We start from the raw sequence: 15,151 nt of genomic DNA on the forward strand, positions 1-15,151 counted from the left end.
AGAATCAGTCTTAATTGCTCAGTACATCCCGCACACCTCATAAAATTATAATGTTAGGACGGTATAATTCTTGTGAGAAATTGTGTTAGAACCAGACATTTTTGGTGGATAAGACCTGACAGGAGTCATTCCTCTCAGCATGCTGGACACTGACATCCTGCATCCTCCTTACTCCAGCCTCAGATGCCTCCATTGCTGTTAACCATCAGAATTGGACAGCTTCCCAGACAGCATGGTAGAAAGCTTCTGAGCCCGTGTGGTCCAGCATTTCAATCTGTCCCACACAGGACTCCTATTAAGCCTGGAATCTCTCAACATTAGAGACTGGACCACAAATGCAATCCTTGGCTTGCTTAACCATTTCCCCATTTTTGGGGCCCCTTCTAAGGTATTATATGCCCTAATTCAGCCTAAAGAAACCTTAAGAGAACAACGTCCCATTCCCTCTAAGTGGGTGTGTGTGGGGGAGAGGGTGGGGGTAGGTAGGTTTCTGTTTGCTCTCTTGGTCTACAAATGTTTATTTTCTTCTCTCTCTCTCTCTCTCTCTCCCCCCCCCCTCTCAATGTTCAGTTTCTTTTAATGACCCCCATCTCCGTCTAAGGGTGGGTGTAGGCAGCTAGGCTATGGCAAGACATGTTCACTTGAAGATCTTGCCTTGATTGAGGGCTTTGCCCACGTGCTGGAAGGCCCCCTCCCAGGCAAAGTACTCGCAAACCAAGGTCTGGGTCTCCTCGCTACCAGGATCCAGTTTCAGCCATGTATACAATTCATAGTTCACCTGCCAATCTGGACTCAACAGAAAGGCAAGTTCTTGGCCTCGGAAGACCCAAACACCAGAAATAGAGCTGCTGTTGTTGGTTCCAAAGAGGATGACAGTAGCAACGGCATTCTTCCTCAGTTTGTCCAATCACTGGAACATTCTAGTGTTGATGTTGCAACTCATGAAGGTCTGGGTGAGCTCTTCAGGGAAGCGGTACTCCACATACCACAGACCCCATCCATCCTTGTCAAAGTGCTCCCAGAAGAATAGCGGAGCCACAGAGAGGGTGTCCTTATTGGAGTACTGATGCCCAAACTCATCCAACACAAAGGTACTCTTGGGCAGGGGAACAAAAAGGTCCTTGGCTTTGGGCTCAGCAGCCAGTGCCTGCTCACACTTGTCCATCTCCTCCTCAGGAGCTGGGGCAGCTGCCTTTTTTTCCTCTTTCCTCTCAGGATGGGGTTTCTGCTTCTCTTGTGAACCCCTTTCTTTCCTTGGGGTATCCTTTTTAGGTCGGCTCTCGGCAAACTTCTTAGCATCGAACTGGGCCACCTTCTCACACAGCTCCACTTCCCCCAAGACTGGGGCTGGTTAATGCAGGTAAGGAACCAGCAATTGGTATTGGGAAAAGCATGGTGCCAAGACCTGTTGATAGCGCCACAACAGGGTGCAGACAACTGTGACATCAGCCAGTGTTACTCGCTCGCCCACCAGGAAAGTCCTTATCTTCAAGCGAGTATCCAGCAGCCCCCAGGATTCGCTTCCCTTCCTCTTTTGCTTTTTCAGTGGCCTGTTTGTTGTGGTGCATGATGCCCAAGGTGGGGAACATCCAGGTGCTGGCTGGAGGAATGATGTCACTGTCAGCAAAGCTCATCCACTGCACCACCTGAGCGGCTGCCTCTGGCGTACTTCCCCGCAGCTCCTCGTTGCTTACGTAATAGGCAACGGCATTGCTCTCAAACACACAGAATCGGTCGTCACCCTCAAATGCTGGAACCTTGCCAGTAGGAAATTTTTAGAGAAATTCGGGGGGTTCGATTGGCTTGGCCAAAGTGGAAGTGGGGTGGTGCGAAGAGCACGGGGACCTGAGCCCCGCTGTACTGAGCAGCGATGAAGGCCTAGAAGGCCCTCCAGTTTTCAGGATATGTGTACAGGGTCCCAGCCACCATGGTGATTCCGCAGAGAAAGGTCAAATACTTATTTTCATTGGGAGGTGGTTATAAGTTATTATTGTTTGTCATATACAGAGAGAAAACTAGGCTGAACTCAGAGATGCCTCCCTTTTCTTTTATCTTTCATACATAGGTAAGGAGATAGGAGTTGAAAAGAAAGAAAGGAGGATGTAGAAATATAGAGAGAGGATAGAACAAAAGGTTGATGATTGAACCTACTCTTTAATTCAAGGCCTTGATGTTACCACAAAGAAGCTTATCTCTAAGTCATTGGTATAGAATTTTGTATATTGATGCAAATAGTGGTCATGTCAAATACTAGTCTGATTTAGCACCAAAATATATATCCTAACAGACAGATATGATGCTATAGATATATAAGGTAAAATAATTAAATAAGGTCTTCAAAAGCCCCAGAGACCCACAGAATATGGCATTTAAAGATGTTTTTTATTGTTCTAAAGATTCTTTGACAACAAGACAAGTTAACTCCTGGCAAAACCCAGCTGACCTCAAAGAATATGATAAGCATCAAAGAACCTCCTTATGGAGTTGACTTCAAATGTGACAAAACAGCCATTGTGCAAAATGTCCTTTTTTCTGCCACAGACAAATTCTGCCTAAAAATGGACAAGCTTAGATGCAGGTAGAGTCAATGGCCAAACTCTGCCAAGACAGGGTAAGCAAGTCCTCAATAATTCCATTCCTGCAAGTAAGTCTGGCAGAGATATTGGGCTAGATGGCCGAAGATGATGCGCCAATGTTATAAAGAGTGTTGGATGACTGTTCAGGCAGTAAACTGTCTCAGTCATTTTTTCATTTTGGAAGCTGCTAACCTGTACTATTGGTTCACTCAGGCATTTAAGTTTTATTCCTTCTCAAGTCTCTGAGGGGGGGTTGAAGACCAGATAGTTTAGTTTTACAATCAAGTTTAGATGGTTAGGGGATAGGATATTTTTAGATCAAGATAAAGGATTTAAGTTAACAGAGATGAGATATGATAGATATTGAATTTCATTCAGAAATTCAGACCCAACAAGATAGGAAAGATGTTTGCTTCAAGTTTGACAAATACAAATAGCCAAATCACTATGAATGTAACATTTATATAACTCAGAATTTTCTCATAGTTCTCCCTGCTGTATGCAGTTTGTTTTATTCATGTGTAAAACATAAATGTATATGTTAAAAAAGCAACAAAAAGAAAAAGAAAAAGAAAAGAAAAATCTTCTTCTTCTATTCTCAATCAAATAGATTAAATTTATTCCTCACCTACTTTGTCAAAATTGACTTCCTTAATATGTTACCATTAATTGAATAACTACATATATTGATATTGTGTTCCTTTATTTTTGTTATCCCATCCCTTGTATCCTACCATTCCTCCCTACCTCCCATTTCCCCCTTACTCCCCTCCCCTATGACTGTGACTGAGGGGGACCTCATCCCCATGTATATGCTCATAGGGTATCAAGTCTCTTCTTGGTAGCCTGCTATCCTTCCTCTAGTGCCACCAGGCCTCCCCATCCAGGGGTCGTGGTCAAATATGGGGTAACAGAGTTTGTGTGAAAGTCAGACCCCACTCTCCACTCAACTGTGAAGAGCATCCTATCCATTGGCTAGATCTGGGTAGGGGTTCAAAGTTTACTGCACATATTGTCCTTGGCTGGTGCCATAGTTTGCCGCTGGACACCTGGGCCCAGATCTGCCCATCCTAATGTTCTTCTTATAGGTTCCTAGGACCCTCTGGATTCTTCTATTTCCCCATTCTCCCATGCTTCTCTTACCTAGAGACTCAATAGGATGTCCTCCCCTCTGACCCACTTTCTTGATGAGTGAATACTTTCATGGGACATGCCCCTTGGGCTACTGTCCAGATATAAGTGAGTATATAACATTTGACTCTTTCTGCTTCTGAGTTAACACACTCATTATGATCATTTCTAGTTCAATCCATTTGCTCACAAATTTAGGGAATTCCTTGTTTTTAATAGCTGAGTAGTATTCCATTGTGTAAATGTACCACAGTTTCTTTATCCATTCTTCAACTGAGGGACACTTAGGCTGTTTCCATGTTCTGGCTATTATGAATAAGGCTGCTATGAACATGGTTGAGCAAATTTTCTTGTTGTGTGCTGGAGCATCTTCTGGGTATATTCCAAGGAGTGGAATAGCTGGGTCTTGAGGAAGCCTTATTCCCAGTTTTCTGAGATAGCGCCAGATAGATTTCCAAAGTGGCTGTACTAGTTTGCATTCCCACCAGCAATGAAAGAGTGTTCCTCTCTCTCCACATCCTTGCCAGCATGTGGTGTCACTTGAGTTTCTTATCTTAGCCATTCTGATGGGTGTAAGATGGAATCTCAGAGTTGTTTTGATTTGCATTTCCCTGATGACTAAGGAGGTTGAGCATTTCTTTAAGTGTTTCTCTGCCTTTTGATATTCTTCTGTTGAGAATTCCTTGTTTAGTTCTGAGCCCCATTTCTCAATTAGTTATTTGGTTTGGTGGTTTTAGTTTCCTTAGTTCTTTATATATTTTGGATATTAGACCTTTGTCAGATGTGGGGATGGTGAAGATCTTCTCCCAGTCTGTAGGCTGCCACTTTGTTCTGTTAACAGTGTCTCCTGCCTTACAGAAGCTTCTCAGCCTCATGAGGTCCCATTTATTAATTGTTGACCTTAAGGCCTGGGCTGTTGGAGTTCTGTTCAGGAAGTTGTCTCCTGTGCCAATGTGTTCCAGGATCTTCCCCACTTTTTCTTCTAATTGATTTAGTGTCTCTGATTTTATGTTGAGGTCTTTTGATCCACTTGGACTTGAGTTTTGTGCATGGTGACAAATATGAGTCCAGTTGCATTTTTTTTTATACGTAGCTATCCAGTTAGACCAGCACCATTTGTTGAAGATGCTATCCCTTTTCCATTGAATGGATTTGGCTTCTTTGTCAAAAATTAAGTGACCATATGTGTGTGGACTCATATCTGGGTCTTCGATTCTATTTCACTGATCAACCAGCCTATTGCTGTGCCAGTACCATGCTGTTTTAATTACTGTTGCCTTATAGTACAGCTTGAGATCAGGTATGGAGACTCCTCCAGAGGAACTTTTATTGTACAAGATTGTTTAGACCTTGGTAATCCTATGGGGGATGAAATCATAGACACCTGTGCAAAGAGCCATGCTGGCTTTCTTCTCCACTGTGAACATACTGGGGAGACACACTCTGACTTACATAGGTTGTGAGATTTTGAGAGAAATGGAATGTCCAGGGCATGAAAAAGATCAAGGAACATACTAGTTAATAGCTAATTTAACAGTGTAACCTTTAAAAGCATAGAAGACAAGTTACTATGGATAGGAAAACCAATCTGGTAAGTTGCAGACTGAATCTGTAGTTGCACCTAATTAAGAGTGGACACCATAGATGAACTGAGAAAACAAAGTAGCAACTGTGTCCTTTTATTCTGATGATGTTCTACATAAAATAGATGGTTTTGTCTTAAGATCATCTCCAGCAGACATAGTTAGATCAAAACTTTGTTTATTTGTCTGAATAGAGAACTAGAGTCATGGCCATAGGGTCTGTGGTGTTTCACATCACATTCTGATGACCTCCTCAAGCTCTTAGGAGATTTATGTTTGTCTATCTTTTCTCATCTTCTAAAAGACCGGACAAGGTATAATATATCAATGACGAACTGGCCCTTTGAATGATCCTGTACAGTTAATGAAGATGGAAGGTACCTAAATGTGGAGGGTAGGCAGATGTAGTGGAAGAGTTAGTCTCATTTCTGCGTAATTTATTTTCCCTAGTTGAAGTAGGATATAAATCCAGCATGAAGAATTTAAAAGGAAACTCTAAAAAAAATGACATAAGAAATGGCACCATCTAGGTGAGTAGGAGACTGCATGATCTTGGGAAATGTGTGCAAGGTGCTCTGTAGTGTCATGGGCCTATTTGCAGTGCTTACAAGTTTAAAGCTAGGTTGCTCAACCTACTTGTAATGGTGTTGCAGTATGTGCGTGTGTGTGTGTGTGTGTGTGTGTGTGTGTGTGCATTTGTGTATCAAGTAGTTGGGTGTAAGTAAGGCAGAAAATACTTACCTAAGAGGAAAAGCAAGAGAAACAAAGAATGTACATTCAGTGGATAGGTTTTAATGTTGGGTTAGGTAATTTAAGTTGCATGTGCAGGGTGATAAATATATAAGGAAGTGGGAGAAAATGACTAGGTAGTGAGAACTGTACCTTTTAGGAAGTAATGATGGGTGTGCTTGGAGAGGCAATGGTATGGCTTGGAAAGATAAGATAATGGAGAAAAAAGGATAATGTTTGGTAGTGACAGAGATCCAGGATGTGCTTGTTGACTACAGGACAACACCATCAGATTCAAGATATAAAAGCTCAGAAGGTCTATGGTTGGAAGGAACATCTATTTGCTTTGAGAAACACTAGTAATTGTGGACAGAGTGATTTATTGCCTAAAATGGAATAAAAAATGACCACAGAGCAAGCAACATTGGGACTGCAGCCATGTTAGAAGGAGGGGGAGACGAAGAGGAGCAGATGGCATCTCCAAATAATGAGAAGAGTGGCCTTAAGGTTATCGGAAGAATGAAGTGCAGAGCACAGCAGTGGGTTTTGATCTGGCGGAGAGAGTAGTCCAAGATTAGAAACAGAAGCAAGGAGGATGGCCACTTTCTTTCTAAGATCTGCAGTGCAAAGCTTTTTGGAAGCAGTAAATAGCTGTCGTTTGAAAGGGTGCATAGAAGGCACTGTCCTTACAGATGAGCTAAATTTTCCAAGAAGTCCTCTGTTAATATCCAGAGGAGTTACAGATACAGAAAGGGTACTTAAGGCTTTCAATCATATTCTAAACATTCAGTGGAGCACTCTTGGAGTAGAGAGTGAGTTGATGAAGGCAGAGAAGCCCTGGCGACTTTGAGCACTGGAAGAAGCCCGTGGCCATTTGTCTGTTTGATGACAGAAATGAACAGTGATGCACTATTTTGGTGTGTGCAATAGTGGGAAAGATTTGGTAATGAACTCGAAGGAACCTGCTGAAGGCTGGGGCTTCCACGTGACTTTTGATTGTACAAATACAGACCTTGGGGATGTAGTGTCCACTGTGTCCCTCCAGCCTGTTCAGGGTAGCCTACATCCACCAACCCTTATCATCTTTTCCAGATTAGATGCTTTAAAGATTCACTAGCAATGCACATCAAGCATAAGAAAAATTAAAAAATTCAGGATAGATGAAGTTTGATAGTGATTTGTCTTTAAGACACATGTGCAAAAAATAAATAAATAAGTAAAATAACAGACAAAACCCATTGCATTAAGTTGCCCATACATAACATGCTGTAATCAGTTTTGGAAACAGAAGGTTCTATATAACTGGTTCTTTTTGTGTCTTCTGTCATTAACTATACCAAAGTATAGCAGCAGATGAAACTTCCAGGTGCATTGTGGGAAATGCCTTGCTGCGGTCACACAGCAGGTTGGCTCATGTTATTGTTTGACTCAGAAGGAGACTTCATGCTTTTAAGGGAAAAAAAGGAGCCTAGTGCTGATATTGTACTAGGAATCCTAAGCAAATCCTTTTACAATATGTAAATAAATGAAAATCATTTGCTCTCTGTCATTCTGGTTTCTCTCCATATTTCATATCTCCCCATGAGGTCCCAGGCATACATTTAACTATTTAAATAACTTAAACTGCAAATAAGTGTACCTGGGGGAAAATCTTGCACATCTGTGGCAAGCAGCCCCCAATAGGATATTAATGTATTTATTTAAATGTAAACCCCATTGCAAATTTTGAAGAGGCTCAAAAGTATTTCCTTTTAGCCATGGCAGTACATTCCTATACTATCTGACTCAAAATAATTTTACATTTTGCTCTGTCCTCTTTGTTTTGTAGAGCAAAGTAGGCAAAAAGAATGAGGTTTTAAGAGTAATATGTAAGGCCTTTTTTTCCCCTTGAAGACTATTTAACCACTTAGCAAGTGGCATGGTGATCACATATCCAAGGTCATTTTGATGTGCCAATGCTCCTTCCTTTGCCTGGTCAGTGTCTAATTGTCCTACAAACCTTAGATATTTTTCATTTCTTCAAAGTCCAAGGAATAAGTACTATTTTTGTCAAAGCCTCTCATGTTCCTTTCTTCTCAGTGTTCTTTCTCATACACATTGAAATTAGGCTCTAGCTCCCTTTTATGCACTAAATACTATTTATTTTACGTGTTCTATAAGGGATGCCCAGTAAATGTTAGTTCTATTAAAATGTATAGAACACAACTTCACTGTTTCTTTCATTGTCAGCACTCAGGTTATTTTTGTTATAAAGAAGCTATTATCCATTTCAGTGGCTGTTTTATATTTTCAAATCCTGTTTCATATTGCAAAATTCCTCTTACAATTAGAAGGTAACTTAAGTGCCGAGAGAACAGTATAAGGCTACAATATGCATAGTGTTCAAATGTATCCTAGGCAAAACGAGAGGAACCAGAAGATTTGGAAAGGCTCAGTAAGACTGCAAGCAGTAGATGTCAGACTCTGATAGCATTGTCCTCTTAGCCTTGTTGAATGCCCTCAATTGTTGCTGCTCTTTCAAGTGGGCAGAGAGAGGCATCTCCTAAATCCATGCTACACTCCGCATTAGACTTTTTCCCAATGGTGTTTTATTCTTCTTACTAAGATGCCCCATTACTTCGGGCTGCTCCCTGATGGAGCTCAGGTTACCATGAAGTGGCAGCCAGGCATTGGTACTTTTATGTGTATTTTTATTTCTGCCACAATAGTATATTGTGTGGGTAAGATCTGGCGATGACAGTCATATTTCCAACTGACCTCCCCCTTGATACTTGCTTCTAGTGAAAGGATGGGTAGAAAGGATCCAGGCCAAAAGCTATGCCTGAAATGTCAAGGATGTGACAAGGTTCTAAGATGTGACAAAAATTGATTCATGTTTTTCACAAAATCCTAATCCTGAATGAACCAAATGACCCTGCTTCGCACTCCTGCCCCACGCTCTGCGTTTATAACTGGGTAAGATCACACCGTGGAGGAATCATCGTAAGAAAGTAAATGAGTTCCCATCTCAGATTAATTGTTCACAGTCTCAACTGGGTCTTCAAGTTGTCTGATGGTTTCATTTAATTCCTCTAAAGTGCAGAGCTTGAGAAAAAGAGCAATATTTCTTATTAATGATGACGAACAAGTCCAAAGGGTAAGGATAGTGAGTGTTAAGACACAAGCGTAAAAGAAACTACAACGTAATGAGTTATAATGCTGTGTACTTGCTTCATGATCATCTATGAAACGGCACAGTAGGTCATTCAGCAACAACCACTCAGGAGAATTTTGACATCAGGACATTAAGATCTCTGTCTCAAGTAGTCTGTGAAATGTGAAACAGGCGGAACGCTATATCAAGTCCCCCCCCCCTTTTTTTTAAATTTCTGTGCACTTGGGGATACATTTTCTTCCCATCTCATGTATATTTTAATATTCATATTTCTTAATATATATTTGATAGATGTTTAGGAAGCCCACAGTTGTGGTATTTTCCAAATGACCAGAGATGGAAAGACGGCTTGGCCTAGACAGAGGCAGATGACCCTCCACATCCATTTCTAAAAAGACTAATTATGAAGGGAATTTAAGCAGGACACAAAGGCACTGTTATCATCATCATCATCTGCTCTGCTGTTTGTAGCTTTTCCCCAAACCCGGAGGCCAGGAATTGGAGAAGGGAGATGGGTTTATTTCTAGTTTTGACCAGAACTGTGGAGAGAGCATTTTCCAGCTTCCTCCTGCCTTGTCAGCATTATAATTTATAGAAAAGCAGAAGGGAAGGCCAACAAATATGTCCAGGATTTCTTGCTGTCCTTCCTCTGGCACTAGCTTTAGTCTCTCCCACCCCACACAGGGTATCCTGGAGAAGTGTTCATTCCTTGGGGTTTCTGTGAAGTTACTGCACTGTAATGTGTCTACCTTTTTAGCCTGAACCATATTTCCTACAGCGTTCTTCATATAAGACATTTAAACATGGGGCATAAGACCAGAATGAAGCATTTGGTTGAGCACTTATTAGTTTGAGGCAGGAAGTTTTCTATCAATCAATCAATCAATCAATCAATCAATCAATCAATCATTTATCTATCTCTCTGTCTGCTTATCTATCTTATCTATCTATCTATCTATCTATCTATCTATCTATCTATCGAATCTATTTTGTTTTTTTTTTTTACTTTTTCTTATTTTTTCCTGTAGGATTTATTTTGAATATATTTTCCCCTCCTAAAACTTCTTCCATATTCTTCCCATCTCACTCCCTCCCCAAATTTATGTATTTTTCCTTTCAAAGCAAAACCCAAAACCAAACAAAACAAAAAGTTCAACCACACTAAAACAGAAGTCAAAACCAACAAAAAGCCAATAAGACAAGTAAATAAATACATAATAAATAAATAAATGAATGAGCCCGAACAATACAATATAAACTCTACAATAAAATTTGGTTTGAATTGACCAACTACTCTTGGGCATGGGGCCTGCCCTGCAGTGTAGTTAATACACTCCATGACAATCCAGTGATGGGGCCTGCCCTGCAGTGTAGTTAATACACTCCATGACAATCCAGTGATGGATTTTCTTGCCTTCCACACTTGTCCTCCTTCTTTTTTCACATTGTCTCCAAATTTCAGTATCAGACATGAAGATTCCAGCTTTAAGAAAGACTGGTTAAGCAGGATCTGAAGGTCAAATACTATTCAGTGGCTATCACTTTTATGTAACCTGAACTACCATTGGTATTTCCAAGATGTTTTCATGATTTGGAATTTTGACAGAGTATGCATTGAATCTAAAGATTTTTTGTAAGATAGCCATTTTTGCAATATTTATTTTTGTAATCAATGAACAAGGGAGATATTTCCATCTTCCAGAGTAATTTTAATCATTTTCTTTCTTCAGTGTTTTAACATTCTCATTGTAGAGACCTTGTCAGCTTTACGTTTAGGCATTGTAGTTGCTTTACTATGAATGAGATACTTTCTGCATTTTTTCTCAGCTATTTCTTCATAACTTTCTGGATTTTACTGGTATCTATCATCATGTACCTTTTTCACCTCTAATTTTATTCATTTAGACCTTCTCTCTTTTGATTTAGTTAGCTAAACCTTTGACTAATATTATTAATATTTTCAAAGAACAGTGCTTTATTTAATCCATTTTTTCTTTTATTATTCTTTCAATCTTCCTCTTATTCATTTATCCCATGACTGTTCTCTCTTTTCACATACTGTAGAGACTATTTTCTCTTAACATTTTGGCTGGAATGATACTTTGTCAGTTGCGAGTGTAGCTAGTCCTGCTTGTTTTTCTTTCTTACTTGCTTGGTTTATTATTTCCCATCCTTTCCCTCTGTGTCTGTTCATCTTGTTAGGGGAGATGAGTTTTTACAGACCACAAACATGTGGGCTTGCTTTTAAAAATGAAACAACTAATGAATCCCTATTTTTTTAATTAGAGAGATAGTATCATTGACATGTGACAGTATTATTGATGAGAATTTCCTGATTCCTGTGAGCTGTATTTTTCTGATGGTTCAGAACTTGCTTACTCAGAGGTTGACAGGTTTACTGAACAACCGTCTCAGGAGTTGAACCTGTTATCAGTAGGAGCTGGTACTAGTTGTCAAAGCACGGTGTGCAGCAAGAGTAGTCAAATAATAATTTATATAACAACTTCTCCAAAATACACAAGAGTTGATTGGCAACTGACAGCGTCCATTCTGGAACCGAGTAGAGAAAGCTCCTAGAAAACCTCTGACCAACCCATAGGCTACCTGGCTTCTAGGTATTTTTCCCATTCCCAGTGCTTTCACTCTGAAATATCCCCTTAGTTCCCTATAAACTTGCCCAGTTTCTCTACCTGCCTGAGTTACTGCAAGTCAAAATAATGTTTGTAACTTTCACTCACCCCCTTTGAATCATCTTCATTTACTATATTTTGGGATGTCCTTAATATTTCCACATTTTATTGTTCGGGTTTTTGTTTGTTTGTTTATTTTTTGTCTTGTTTTGTTTTGGAGACAGGGTTTCATAGCCTTGAATGCAGATGCACCTGCCGCTGCCTCCCTAGTGCTGGGAGTAAGTGTGTGTATCAACCACTGCCCAACTTGTAATTGTTTTTATATAAGGGGCAGTAGCCCTTATCTTTAATTCAAAGAACAACCTTATATTTTGATTTTGTTAGACTATTTTTGAATATAACATTGAAATGATGGAAAAGCTGATTGTTTTGAAAGCACACAAAATATGAATGTGCCCATTATAAAGTAAAACATTATAAAGTAAACACTAATGTGACATGATCAAGAAACAGTATAGCTAATGCCCCAGAAGTCCACTTATGCTCTCCTCCCCCAACCCACCACCGTCACCTACACCTTGTCATGAATAAAAAAAGTGTAATATCTCTTATTTTTTATTTTTTTTAACACAGGTTCTTGCTGTGTAGCTTAGGCTGACCTGTACCTCCCTATTCTTTTGCCTTACTCCCTTGAGTGCTGTGCTTACAGGCTTGTGTCCCTATGTCCACCTGGAAAATGCTTGCCCTTAAAACTAGAACACAATGTTGCTCTCAAGTTTGTATAACAGAATTGTATTTACACATTTTGATTATGGCTCCTTGTAATTAAATTTATGTGAGTCACTTATACTGTTATGAATGTGTGACAATACTCCCATGGCTTCACTTTCCATATGAATAAAAGATTATATTTACTCAGTTTATTTTTAAAATAGAACTTAAGCTTCATGAGACTTTGTTTCAGTCGATAACAGTATTTCCATCCTTCTTTTCTTTATTGACACAAATGTGTAACACTAGTCATAACTATGATCACAAATTGACCCCAAGTCAATCAGAGGAGCTATTGAAAGGGCGGGGATCATGTATTCCTCAAATGGGCCGGATACCATAATCACAACATGCTGGAACATATCTTGATTCTACTCTGTCTGAAACAGCTGAGAATGACCAATAATTTGTCCAGATTAATTTGTACAGTTGTAGTTTTTGCTTTTTTAAAACCCCATGCTTCTCACCACTTACTCAGGACACAGTTGTGTTGTTACTATGGCCCGGCGTTTCCTGATCTCTTAATCATCTGGGAACCTGTTATGTTTCTTCAATGGGAAAGACACCTACAGCTTTTCATTCCAGGCCTTACACAGGGATGGGGCTGTAGTGTAGACATTGTACATTTCAGATTCCATCTCTGTTTTAATAGTTAGGTTACTTTTTATGGCCTAGTGGTTCTTTAATAGGCTATAAATGCCCTCTGTATGTGTGCAGCTTTCTTGATAACAAAGCCACAGAAGGTATGACAGACCTCAGACGGAAGCTTTTAATAACACTAGTAATCTGTAAGTTATTAGAAGAGCTAACTTGTGTGGCTGTCACTTTGAGATGTTATTCTTGGTTAGTGTTACTTGCAAATATAATGAGTTTCTATGATAACCTTTTTATGAAAACAAGACTTACTGGAAATTTGACCTGAATAGACCAAAGAGACTTGTACAAGGTATTATGGGTAAAAATTTTGCAGAGGGTGTTTTTTTTTTTCTTGCTCTGGCTGACTACTTGGTTTTGCCTCAAAATCATTCTTCTGGGACACTTTATTATAAGATTGATCTTAACTATAATGTTACCATGCCACAGTCTTTTTAATTTCATAAGACCTCTGACTCAATTTTCAGCAGTGGAATTTGAACCAGATGCATTGACTGCTCATGTAGAATTTTTTTATAGACCACTTAGAACCCCCATCAGTACCTCACTACTTATCATGATTATTCTATGGCCTTTAGGGAAGGAGTGGGAGTGGCCCAGACAGTAGAGCATCTTAATGTTGCACAGAGTTTTGGAAGTGTCCCTTTGGTGGTGGCGGTGGCAGTGGTGTGTGTGTGTGTGTGTGTGTGTGTGTGTGTGTGTGTGTGTGTGTGTGTGTGAAGCCCCAAGTCTATAAATTTCTTTGTGGTTAACAAGAGATTGGCAATTTAAATAGAAATGTGTGTGTTGCATTGAAGCAGAATTTAGAGAGGAAATTACTGACTCAGCACAAATACTACTTTTGGAATCTCCAAAACAGACTTCATAGTGACCACTTCTGTGCTAAAGTCCCATTAGTATGGATCTCTCCTGGAAGAACTGGAGCCAAGTACATAGCCTGTAGGTTGATCTTCTGTTACCGTGAGTCTCACTTTCCTGAGCAGCTGGCTGGAGGCTTTGTGGATGTCTGCTGGGATGCCAGCCAGCTGGAACACAAAGCCATGGCTCTGTATGCTTGTCTGGATAATAGACGCAAAGCGCCCTCTCATTCCCTCTGAAAGCAATTCCATATAAAATGAAATAATACTCAATTCATTCTCCCCCACCCCATTGCTCATCAGCAAGTAGCAATAATGCGTGAAAATGATGTTGCTCCATTGATGCTCTGGAAAAAAAAATACTTTCATGAATTAGAATCACTCAGCATTTGGATTTTTATCTTCTCATGTGCTTCAAAATCCAGCCAGCTGCAAGGACCTTGTCTAACACTCGCGTTGGATCACTCACAGGTGGCTCCTGATGCTGTATGTCACCCTCATGTGCTGAGGTTTGTCTGTCCAAGTCAGCTTGAATTTGATAATATCCTGTCAATTAAACTAAACCCTGTTTCCAAAGCCAAGCATCACACAAATGCCTCGGGCACCTGTGAAAAACACAGGCGCACAGCCTCAGATGCATAGTTAGGTGTTCAATTGCTTGATTTATTCACATGTGTGTTTCTGAAATTGCAGCTGCAGGGTTTCGTGGTCTCGGTGGGGGTGTGAACGGCTTTGCTGGCAAACCCATTATGCCGTACTTTGGAAATCTGGCTCCCAACACAAACGCCCCCTCCCACAACTGGTGCAGAACAAAGTCTGTTAGTCACTTTCTCGTTGGCTTTCTGTAATGGTTCCGAAAGACGACAATTCATGTTGCTGTTCTGATTGGGAATTGCTGATTCATCTCACTAGTTCAGCCATCTCCAATTTTCATTATATAGATGCCAGCTAATGACACTGTGGATGAGGTACAAGTTGGCATGGGAAAGCCAGTCTCTCCAGCCCCATCATTGACCCTACATCTTGTAAACTTGCTCCAGGGACCACATTTGTTTCCACAAAAATC

The 15,151-nt window shown here is 40.2% G+C and overlaps 1 pseudogene across 1 annotated transcript; it reads right to left on the reverse strand.

The window, feature by feature from the left end:
• Positions 1-566: 566 nt before the first annotated feature.
• Positions 567-1,929, reverse strand: LOC311595909 (elongation factor 1-gamma-like; annotated as a pseudogene). The gene has a single exon. The product of its transcript is annotated as an elongation factor 1-gamma-like (transcript).
• Between the last annotated feature and the right edge of the window lie 13,222 nt (positions 1,930-15,151).

The sequence above is a fragment of the Acomys minous genome, assembly GCF_964271855.1.
Source record: "Acomys minous genome assembly, chromosome: 4".
Classification (NCBI taxonomy): domain Eukaryota; kingdom Metazoa; phylum Chordata; class Mammalia; order Rodentia; family Muridae; genus Acomys; species Acomys minous.